This window comes from Rhodamnia argentea, chromosome 6, assembly GCF_020921035.1.
Source record: "Rhodamnia argentea isolate NSW1041297 chromosome 6, ASM2092103v1, whole genome shotgun sequence".
NCBI classification, from domain to species: Eukaryota; Viridiplantae; Streptophyta; class Magnoliopsida; order Myrtales; family Myrtaceae; genus Rhodamnia; species Rhodamnia argentea.
The window spans coordinates 12,518,101-12,531,063 of NC_063155.1; positions in this window are offsets into that span (position 1 = coordinate 12,518,101).

Sequence of the window (12,963 nt, forward strand, 5' to 3'; positions counted from 1 at the left end):
TCTTTGAGATATCTCCTCCTTCCGGGTAATGAGAAGCTATAGCCGGTACTTCCTGCAACTTTGCCACGTCCATGATGAATTTCAACTTGTTTTCCCGATCATCTTCAAATATTGCATTTACTTCACGATGCTCCGGTAAAGGGCTCTGTTGCATATTCGGTTCCGGTTTATCGAACTCGAGAATCCCCCAGTCTATTATCTTGGACCTTGTACTTAAGAGGAAGGTAGTTATTCATGTTGTGCCCCTTTTCACTCATATGATACAAGCAAGATTGGGTCTCATTAAACTCGACAAACTTAGGCAAATTCGCTCTAGAAGGTTCGTTGGCAACCAATCGCCCTTCAAGAAGCATAGGTAACAATTTAGATAATGGCCACGATAACGATGTAAAAACCAATGGTGCTTTCCTTCTCAATTCGGACGCCTTCATTGCGGACCATGAGGCACCTCTTTGAGTTCGAGTGGAGTTCGGGAACTTTTTCGGCTTAGGAGGATTAGATATAAATGCTACATCACTAGATTGCTCCTTTTCTCTTCTGGTGGGGTATTTGACATTTAGACGTCGTGTCGGGTATCTTCTTCTCTCGAAGGGTCCATTCATGACGTTCTACATCTTTGATAAAGTGAGCAAATGTTTGACACCCAGAGGTGTTCAGCTTCTAGAAGAATTCAAATGGTAAGGCTTTCGGGAAGATATCCACGAGCTCCTCTTTAGGAATAGGCAATTTTAATTGAACAGCCAAAGCTCTCCATCTTCGAATGTGGGCACGAATGGCTTCATTCTTACCCTTAGTAGTTCTTAGCAAATCTTTTCTTGTAAGGGCAGTCAACGTGTTAAACTTATATTGGCGAAGGAACTCATCTGCCAACTTGTCTCAATCAGCGAGACTCTCGACCTCCAAAGCAATGAACCAAGCTAAAGCTACACCAGCCGGACTTTCTTGGAACATGTTAACCGGAAGGGGAATATTATCCGAATATTATACCAAGCGATGCAAATAGTACTTGAGGTGTGCCTTGGGACATCCGGTCCTATTATACTTCCTCACAAAGTTTGTTTCCTTATAATTAGCCGATACCTCGATCTTAGCCAATGGAGTCACCTTATCGAAACGCGAGAGCTCATAACTTTGACTCGTCAAACATTCCTCTATCTTGGGTAGCCTCTTAGTGCCCTCCTCCATTTTAGGGACTTGTTTCTCTTTCCTTACCGGATCAATTATCACTGGAGGGACCTTATGTGATATTTCAACATTCGGAGTAGGATCAATATGATGGGCCCGATTAGCATCGGAATCATTAGAAGAGCTTGGGTGTGCATTGGAATCTAGTATAGTTGGGTATTTCACTTGGCTTGCAATCATTATAGCTTTCATTTCTGCGATCATAGTAGCCATTGCATTCATCTGCATCTCCAAACCCATTAAAAGAGGAGCGAGTTCCTCCTACTCCATTCTTAATAATCAAGCCTTGCTACGAGTCCTCGTGGCTATATATCACTTGCTTTTCAATATATTGGTTAGAATGGAAAGGATAGGTATTCAGGAGTTAAAGTTTCAAAATCTCCTCAATATCATTTTCATTTTTGATAGTAATCCAATATTACAATCAAAATGACTCTAACTTGGGGAGCTAGTTTTCGGGATGCTACAACATACCTAGAAAAAGCCTTAAAGGCTTAGAGAATATGCCAATAAAGTTTTGGGATGATTTGGAAAAATTTGGGACAAAGTGTCAAGAAGGATAAAACGATCATTTTGAGAAGGTCCAAAAATCAAAATGAACAAAATGGGTCAAACCAATTGAATGTAGTCATTTCCCATTTTTTGTGATTTTTGGAAATTTTTCTGATTTTTTTAAATTTGTGTATGAATTTTTTTTGGATTTTTTAATTAATTTATTTTTTTTTAATTTGCGTATGAGTTGATCCGACCCGCACCTCCCAAGCGCCCGACCCATACCAAATGGGTCCCGAGTTGGCCTAAAACGATGTATTTTTGGCATTTTTATTATTTTTTAAATTTTTTCGAATTTTTATTGATTTTCCGAGAATTTTTTATCTAATCCTACGGTCCAAATTAAACCATGTGGCTAAGCCACCACCCTCGGATTAGTTTACTAAAATCTACGGCTCGGATTACATGGCGCAGTTAATCCATGACCTTCCGATTAAAAATTAATTTTTTATTAAGAAAAATGTTTTATAAAATTTGAAAAATCATTTTTATTTTTTGAAAAAGCGAGATCACGCCAAGTGGTTAGATCGTGGCCGGCTGATCAATTTTTTATTTTTTATGTTCAAAAAACATATTTAGATATAGCCATGCTGATGTAGTTGCTACACGGTACCATGTTGGCTCCACATAGACAATGACCAAGTCAACAAGAGTTGACTAGTCATTGTCCTCGCGAAGAAGATGATGGATCGGATGACGGAGAGTGTTTTGACCGCCAATCGACAGCGAAACCACCTCCGATCATCGCAATTCTTGCTCCGATCAACTCTACGCTTCCAGATCAACATATCCAAATTTCAAACAAATCTAAAGGTAAAAACTAATATAATTGAGCTCTTACTAGCTTAGCCATGGCGAAATCAATCAAGTAAATCAAAGCAAATCTAGGCCAAAAACTCACAGAGCGAGCATCTATAGAGTTCTAGGAAACTTATCTAAGGTTCTGATTGACTTGTGGATTGCCGGTTTTGGTTCGCAAACTCACGACGGGTTTTCGATTGGTTGAAAGTTTGACTTGAGGTTTTATGCAAAATTAGAGCAAGTAAAATGCAGCAACATGCTCAGTGATATTCAAGGAGTAAAACGCCTAAAAAAATTCAAGAAATGATAGTCGGAATAGAGCTATGCCGTAGTGGTAGAGCTTGAAGCTCCAAGATCGAACTCACCATTTATTTATTTGTAGGTTTTCACGAACTGGTGCGATCTCTTCCTTAGGTCCAAACAAAACTTTAGTGAGTAATCTCGTGCTTTGATTCGATCTGGTACGCGGTGGGGAAATTTACAAAGCTTCTGCTCAAGCTCGCATCAATAGCGGCCACAAAGAGAATTTTCTCTCTGTAACTTTCTCTTTCTTATTTGTTACACCTTTGAGAACATTACGAGCTCCCTCTTTTGCAAAAATGCATGGAATTGATGTATATCTAGACATGGCCAAAAAGGAATCGGGGCTCGGAACCGACCCGTTAATCGGGCCCACGGTTCCAACCTGTTTGTTTTTTTTAAAAAAAGTGGGGGTGGGCCCGGTGGGGAAAGGGCCCAACGACTCTTTCCCCCTCTCCCCCCCCAACGAGCAACGGCTCTTTGGGTCGTATGGCAACAGCCCAAAGAGCCGTTGTACACTTAAAAAAAATTGATTTTTTTTTTAGTTCTCCTCTATAAATACCTATCCTCCTCCTTTCATTTTTTTCACAAATCCTCACAATAATTCTCTCAAATTCTCTCAATCCCGCCTTAATTTTCTCAATAGGATTTCTGATCAATTCTATCAAAAAGGGCAAGTGAAAGCGGAAATACTGGAAATGCCAAGATGGCGATGGAAGATTCCAAGTATCCTATTCCTGGATATGATCCTTGTGAGTATGCATGTTGGGAAGATGACGACGATAATATCAACGTTGTTCTCATTCCGAACATCGAGCGCGTCTCAACACAAGAAAGTCTTCATCCTCCTACCGGTGTCGAAGAAATGTCAATGGCAAATGAGCCGAAACGGAAGGGTCGAGAGAGTACATCCGACTTGTGGCTGCACTTCGACAAGGTACGTAATGAAAGCGAATGTAAGTATAATATAAATTGTAAATATTGTTCGCAAACATATAAATTTCCAAAAAGAGGCAACTACAAAACATTCCGTCGGCATCTGACGAAAAATCATCCAACGCAAGCGGGGATCGACACTACGCAACAATAAATTTCCGGGTACGCCAATTCTAATTCTCAACCTTTATTCCGTTACACCGATGCATTTTATAAACAAACATTAGCTGAATATGTTGCCCTTAATCATGCTCTATTTACTACTGGTGAAAATTTTAATTTGAAATATTTGATAAATCTTGCGTTGGTTCCGCAAGCACCAACTATTCCAAAAAGTATTCTTAAACACGAACTTTTGTATCTTTATAAAAAACAAAAAAAAAATTTAGTTAAATTTTTTGCGGAATTCAATGGACGTGTGCATTTAAGTAGCGATATTTGAAGTGATCCTTGGCAAATTTATTCTTATATGGGTGTCACGTGTCATTGAATAGGTGACAACTAGACCATTCAAAAAAGACTTATTGCATTTCGAGTTTTTGATAAAAAAAAATTCAGCTCATAATATTTATAGAATAATTAGGCAAGTTTTAGAAGAATATAATTTGATAAATAAAGTATTTTCAATTGATTTTGATATTGCCGCCATAAATACCGCTTCCATTCTCGAATTAGAAAATATTTGTAAACCCTCTTTTGGCGGATAATTTTTTCACATTAGATGTACTTGCCATGTTTTAAATTTATGTGTACAAGATGGTTTACGAATTCTTGACACTTCTCTTGCCCCAATAAATGGTGCAATTAAATTTTTATGGAGTCGTACCCATTTTATGAAAGCATAGGAAAAATTTTGTAAACAATATGGGAGAAGGGTAAAAAGGTTTCCAAAAGATATTCCGACTCGTTGGAATTCTACCTACGAGTTGCTTCGTTAAACTTTTGATTACAAAGATTTATTGTATATGTTTATTTCGTAAAATATTGTCAAAATTATTTTACTTCCGTAACATTGGGACGTTTGCAAAAAAAATTTAGATTTTTTGAAATTTTTTAATGATGCCACTAATACTTTATCTGGTATTTATTATCCTACTACGCATTTATTTTTAATAGAGTATGTTAATATTGGTAGTGTTTTTAGTGAATATAAAAAAGATACTGAATTAGATCGAACTATTTTAGTAATGCGAGAAAAATGGTTGCATTACTATTTCAAAATTCCTCTTGTCTATTTAGTTTGCATTGTTTTTTATCCAAGTATTAAATTAGATGGTTTACTAAATTATCTGAATGTGTATTATCATGATTGTTTACATTTGTAAGATTTAATAGATATTTCAAATATACAAGAAGATGTTAAAGAATCTATAGTAGTATTATATGAAGAATTTTGCACTAGATATGGTTTAAGTGATTGTAGATCTTTACAATCCATCGCATCATGAAGCGAAGCTGGTAATTCACTTAATAGAGGGTATAATATGCTCAAGAGTAGACAAAAAAAATAAAAATGGGGCAACAGTAGTATTCTGAATTAGAAAAATATTTAACCACTCAATTTGAGTTTCGTGATGTAGAACATAGTATAGATTTCCAAATCCTAGAGTGGTGGAAGAGTCACTCAATCGATTACTCGGTTTTCGCTCTCATCGCTCGCCGGATATTAGCAACCCCTTCTTCAACGGTTGCGGTTGAACAAGTATTTAGCACTGGAGGATTAGTTTTGGACTCTCGTCGTTCAAGATTAAGTCTAGAGTCTGTGGAAGCTCAAGCTTGTGTCGACGATTGGATGAAGGCTAGATTTCGACACCAAGAGTTGTATCGAGAACACGAATTTTTTAGTGAGGATTGTGCAGATACCACCGCCACGGGTACCACAACGGGTAGCGACGATTGACGATGAGATAAGTTGGGGTTATCAAAGGTAAAAAAACTACATGAGCTTTGATTCTTCTATCCCCAAGAAGATATGTAGGCGCTTAATGATAATTCATTAAGTTCAAGCCCATTCCTCCTCTCTCTTTTTTTTCCTCACATTTTGTTACAATGTAAAATTTAACTATAATTTATAATTTATTATGCTTATTTTATTATTTTAAAAATTAAAATTAAAAAACCGAACCGGAATCGGCTCGAAACCGCCGGTTCCACCTTTTCATGGAACCGGAACCGGCCATGTCTATGTATATCCATTTGAATAGAATTGGCGCACATGGGGGAAGTGGGGTGTACACCGACCTTGTTTCGCACGTGATATTTTTACGAAATGGTCATAACGGCGCCGGATAAGCTTGGGACTTAGCCGGGCTCCATTTGGTTCTCTGTTGGGCGTTAATTGGCACGAATTGGACTTGGTTTGTGCTCGGGTTGACTTTGGGTACTGCTGCAGCAAAGAATGGTATGGCCATTGCGGGTTGAATGATCATTAGCCACGAAAGTTGGTGCAATCGAAGCAGAACAAGATGGCGCACAAGGCCCACCCCATGGCACCTTCGATTATGGTCGGGAAGGCTCTCAATTTGGCTTATCCATCTCATCCTCCACAACTATTTAAACTTCCGTGGGAAAGAAGGTTAGGGAAGAAGATTATTAACTGGATCACTGGGTCGGATTCGGTCTGACACGGTAAACCCAATCATCCAAATTTCTTGAAACCGACTTGCGAAAACTCAAAATTTATCAAATCAAATCTTAAAATTGGATTTAGGGACATAGATTCCATTTAGAAAAGGTGAAATTCGGCAGAATTAGTGTCGAATTATGTAAAATTCCCAAATTTCTAATTTGATCCAATAATAATTATTTAATAAAAATAATTATCTAACCCGACCATGGTTAATTACCTCAACCACGATTAATTTAACTAGGTTAAATTAAAGTAACTACGGTTAATCTAATCTAACTATGATTAAATTAAAATAATCGTGATTAAATTAAAGTAACTATGGTTACTCTAACCCGATCAACGTTAATCTAACCTAACCATAGTCAATTAATTAATCCAATCACAATTAAATTAACCCAACCACCGTTAACAATTACTAATCCACCGTTAATCTAAACTAATCCAATCCTAAACGTAATTAACAATCTATTCGGAGGTTAGGGGTTAACTCATAAATAAATCTTTCGACTACGACGGGGGCTTGGTCTGTGTTGCTCGATGACATGGTGGCGATGACACATGGCGCGGTTGCTCATGGCTAGGGGTGGCTCGGTCAGGGTTGTGGATGGAAGTTCGAGCAGCATAGGGCTTGGTTGGGGGTCGAATCGGGGACGGGTAGTACCGATGGAAGGTTGGAGCCGGCGGGGTTGCTGGTCCACAGGGGGCGCGCGGAGGAGAGCGCGCGGACGAGGCTCATGGGTGGTGGGTGTTGTGGGTTAGTTGTTAGGTGGACGGGCAAAGCATGATAATGGCTACGAAGGCGCGGGTGGCTCGCGATTCGGCGAGGCTATGGCAGGGATGGGTGCTCGGCTCGGGCGAACGGCCGTGGGTAGCAGCGGCTCTCGATGGATGACGGCGACGGAGCTGCAGGTGGCGGTAAGGCTCGGGGTGGTCAAACAAAAGGGCGGTACGGCTTGGCTCGTAGCATCTCCACATGGAAATAAGGGATGGCGTGGCTTGGGGTAATCGGTGGAGCATGGAGGCGATGATGTGGGATAGCCGGCAACGAGGAAAGGAAGAGGAAGATGGAGGCGGAGGTGGGGTATTGCCATAAAAAAAAATGGAGGAGGAGGGGAAAGGGGGGTTCCGTCGAGAGGGTGACGGAGAGAGGAGAGGGAGAGGAGAGAGAGAAAGAATTAATGGTGAGGTGAGGGATGTGAGATGTGGGGCCCACTAGGCCAAATCCTAATTAATGGATTTTTTCTTTTATGAATAATGCAAAGGCAATTTGGTAATTTGGCTAGTGGGGGCAAATTAGTCTTTTGGCACAAACAATTGAGGGCATTTTGATAATTTCACATCTAAAGTTCGGTCGGGGCTAGACTCGTGCACGAAGGGTCTTGACACTTTGATCCGGCTGCTCAAAAATCCCGGGTCGATTTCCTCTGACCGATACCTCGGGATAATCCAATATCCAAGTAAAACAAATAAATTAACATCCAACTATTGTCCCCTAATCCTAAAATTCCAACATTATTTATCAGACTGAAATTCATGATTAAAATCCATCGAATCTATTTATCTTATAGACGTCGAAATTTTAGGACGTCACAATGGCTATGCCACGACCGTTTGATTATTTTTTAATTTTCGAAAATAATTTTTTAATATCTAAAAATGATTTTTATTTTTCAAAAAAGTTCAGATCATGTCACGTGATCAAATCGTGGCCATCCGATTTGATTATTATACTTTACTTTTCAAAAAATGGTCTAATATACACTTGGCCGACGTGGCTGCCACATGGTGCCTCGTCAACGTCACGAGAGCATTAACCAGGTCAACACCCCCGCGAGGAAGAATATCCATGGATGGCTGAGGTTCTTTCAACCGCTAATCGATCGCGAAACCACCTCCGATCATTCCGATCTTGGCACCGATTGAATCATCATCTCCTAAGCTACAACATATCCAAATTCTAGCCCAATCTAACGGTTAGATCTATCCTAATCCGAGTTCACAAAGAATAAAATAATCAAAACATAAAAAGAAAAAAAAAACGGAGTGTAATTGATGTTTTGGAAATCAATTATTCTAGATGAAATATACTTGGCAAGACTCCTTTAATAATTTTACCTTTTTGTTCATGCCATATGTATCCCTATAATCTCGAAAACCAAATTGAATGAATGTTTATATTCCATTCCCATTTCAATAGTAGTTAGACCTTCACTGATTCCAAAATGAAGGAATGTGCCAAATCATTCCTGAAAACTTGAAAATACGAAACCGTCCCCCGTCACTCGTACTCTTTTTGAGGGGAAAAATTATTAAAAAAATCTTAAACTTTTTACCCTTTTGTCAATTCAGTGCTAAACCCTTTAAGTTTGCAAATTCAATTTTAAACCTTTTTACTTTTTCTCGATTTAGTCTTATAGACCGGAAATCTCTGACATGAATGCCGGCCATCCTATTTGATGTCAGAGGCCTTGACATGTATAATTTTTAATAATATTTTAATACTTTTTAAAAAAAAACTTCTTTTCTTTTCCTTTTTTTTCGTTCGAGGACCACCATCGTTGGATTGAGTGAGGGCAACCTTCGCCGGCCTCCGGCAGCCATTGCCCTTGCCGGCCCCTAGCAAGGGTGATTGTCGGGGGCAACGACCACCGGATGCTGGAGAGGGCTGCCCTCTTCTAAGACCGACGGAGGGGAAAAAAATGAAAAAGGTAAAGGGAAAAATAAAAAAAATAATTGAAAAAATATTAACATATTATAAAAAAATTATCTACATCACAGCCGGTGGTGTCACGCGAGATGGTCGGTGTCCATGTTAGCGATTTTTATTTAATATGATTGAGTTGGCATAAAGGAAAAATGTTTATGACTCAATCAACAAATTTAAAATATTTAAGGCCGAATTGATAAAATTTTATAAGATTTAGTACTTTATATATATATATATATTTTTTGCGAGTCCGAGCTTTCATTTCATGAACCAGACAAAATCAATTGAAATTTGACGTCGGTGGGCCCCAGCCCGCGGTCATTTTATGACAAGCACAACCACTCTTGCTCTGACTTGGCGACTTGCTGGTTGACACACGTTTCTCGGAAGAAGGGCAGAAAAATGAGGAAAATTCCCACGTTATGCCAAGGCATCATTTTCTTCGCTTTTTCGGGACACGAATGGTGACAAAACAGCGGTGTGTATATATATATTGGTCTAAAGCGGTCTACATTGAACAAACGTCTCTTTATGAATGCGAGGGTTGAGATGAGATTGATATCGCGTTGACCAATGTGCACTGGTGGAAAGAATTAGCCACTCGGAGAAGCACTTTAATTATAACAATTGAAAGATAACTCTCTTTCTTGGAATTTACCTAAGTGCATCTTTTTCGCTGGCCATAAACAATTAACACAAAATTGATTGACTTATTTTCTTCACTTGTCGACTATATATGTGTAGTTAGAGGGGGCCATTTGGGCCCGTGGGCCCGGAACCGGCCCGGAACCGGCCCGTTGACTGGCCCGGAACCGGCCTGTTGACCGGGCCCACGGTTCCGGAAACGTGGAAACCGGCGGTTCCGGGCCGGTTCCGAACCCCAAAAAAAAAAAAAAAAGTGGGCCGGGGCGGAGAGCCATTGGGCTCTCGCCCCGGGCCCCCTCTACCCCCGGGGCCCGGGCCCCCCCCTCCCCCCCCTCCTTTGGGCCGTTGCTTTACATTTAAAAAAAAAAGAATTAAAAATGATTCTTGCCTATAAATGCATATGCTTCCCCTTTCATTTTTGTCAAAATTCTCTGAACAATCTCTCGAATTCTCTCCGAAATCCTCTCAAATCGCTCAAATTCTCCCAATTCTCTCAATCCCGACTCAATTCTCTCAATCGGATTTCCGATCAATTCTCTCAAAAATGGCAAGTGGAAGCAGAAATGCTGACAAGGGCAAGATGGCTATGGGAGATTCCGAGTATCCCATTCATGAATACGATCCTCGTGAGTATGCAAGTTGGGAAGACGACGACGATAATATCAACTATGTCCCGATTCCGAACGTCGAGCACATCCCAACACAAGAAAGTCTTCATCCTCCCACTGGTGTCGAAGAAACGTCAACGGCAAATGAGCCGGAACGGAAGGGCCAAGATAATACATCGGACTTGTGGCTACACTTCGACAAGGTACGTGATGAAGTCGAAGGTAAGTATAATGTAAAATGTAAATATTGTTCGCAAACATATAAATTCACGAAAGGAGACGGCTACGGAACATTCCGTCGGCATTTGACGAAAAAACATCCAACGCAAGCGGGGATCGACAATACGCAACAACAAATTTCCGGGTACGCCACTTCTAAGCCTCATCCTTTATTTCGTTTCATTGAAGCACTTTATAAACAAACATTAGGTGAATATGTTGCCCTTGATCATGCTCCGTTTAATACTGGTGAAAATTTTAATATGAAATATTTGATAAATACTTGCGTTGGTTCCATAGCGCCAACTATTCCAAAAAATACTCTTAAACACGAAGTTTTTCATCTTTATAAAAAAGGAAAAAAATCTTTAGGAAAATTTTTTGCGGAATTCAATGGACGTGTGCATATAGGTAGCGATATTTGGAGTGATCCTTGGGAAATTCATTCTTATATGGGTGTCACGTGTCATTGGATAGATGACAATTGGATGATTCAAAAAAGACTTATTGCATTCCGAGTTTTTGATGAAAGCCATTCGGCTCATAATATTTATAGAATAATTAGGCAAGTTTTAGAAGAATATAATTTAATAAATAAAATATTTTCAATTGGTTTTGATAATGCCGCCGCAAATACCACTTATATTCCCGAATTAGAAAATATTTGCAAACCCACTTTTGGCGGACAATTTTTCACATTAGATGTGCTTGTCATGTTTTAAATTTATGTGTACAAAATGGTTTACGAACTCTTGACACTTCTCTCGCCCCAATAAAAAGTGCAATTAAATTTTTATGGAGTTGTCCCCAATGTATGAAATCATGGGGAAAATTTTTTAAACAAAATGGGAGAAGGCCAAGAAGATTTCCAAAATATATTCCGACTCGTTGGAATTCTACATACGAGTTGCTTCGGCAAACTTTTGAATATAAAGATTTATTATGTATGTTTATTTCACAAAATATTCCCGAAATTACTTTACTTCCTCAACATTGGGACGTTTGCAAGAAAATTTTAGATATTTTGAAAATTTTTAATGATGCTACTAAGACTTTATCTGGTATTTATTATCCTACAACGCATTTATTTTTAATAGAGTGTGTTAATATTAGTAGTGTTTTTAGTGAATATGAAAAAGATACCGAATTAGGTCAAACTATTTTAGTAATGCGAGAAAAATGGTTGCATTATTATTTGCAAATTCCTCTTGTCTATTTAGTTGGTATTTTTTTTGATCCACGTATTAAATTAGACGGTTTACAAGATTATTTGAATGTGTATTATCATGATTGTTTACATTTGGAAGATTCAATAGATATTTCAAATATATTAGGACATGTTAAAGAATCTATAGTAGCATTATATGGAGAATTTTGTAGTAGATATGGTTTAAGTGATTACGGATCTTTACAATCTACGCCTCACGTAGCGAAGGTGGTAGTTCACTTAGTAGAGGGTATAATATGCTTAAGAGTAGGCAAAAAAAAACAAAAAGGGGCAACATGTAATATTTCTGAATTAGAAAAATATTTAACCACTCAATTTGAGTTTCGTGATGCGGAACATAGTACAGATTTCGAAATCCTGAAGTGGTGGAAGAGTCACCAAATCGAGTATCCAGTTCTCGCCCTCATCGCTCGTCAAATATTAGCAACCCCTTCTTCAACGGTTGCAGTTGAACAAGCATTTAGTTCTGGAGGATTAATTTTGGACTTTCGCCGTTCAAGATTAAGCCCGGACTCTGTGGAAGCTCAAGCTTGTGTCGGCGATTGGACGAGGGCGAAATATCGACACCAAGAGTTAGATCGTGAACACGAATTTTTTAGCGATGATGTTGGAGATACCACCGCCACGGGTACCACAACGGGTAGCGACGATTGACGATGAGGTAAGTTGGGGTTCTCAAAGGTAAAAAGAACTACATGGGCTTTGATTCTTCTATCCCCAAGAAGATATGTAGGCCGCTTAATGATAATTCATTAAGTTCAAGCCCATTCCTTCTTTTTTTTTTTTCCCATATTTTATTACAATGTACAATTTAATTGTATTTTATAATTTATAATTTATTATATTTATTTTATTATTTATTATTTTAAAAATTATTAAATGAATCGGAATGAACCGGCGGTTCCGAAGCGGAACCGGAACCGCCATTTTACACAGCCGGTTCCGGTCCACCTTTTCGTGGAACCGGAACCGCCGGTTCCTGAACCGGAACCGGCGGTTCCACCGAACCGGCCGTGACTATGTGTAGTTGATAAATAAAAATGCTTTTTTTTTTATTATGGTGATGTGATAGGCTATGATCGAGATTTCAAATAAAAAGTCATATTCTACATTCAATAAAACTGTCACATCATATAATAAATCAAATTATCCA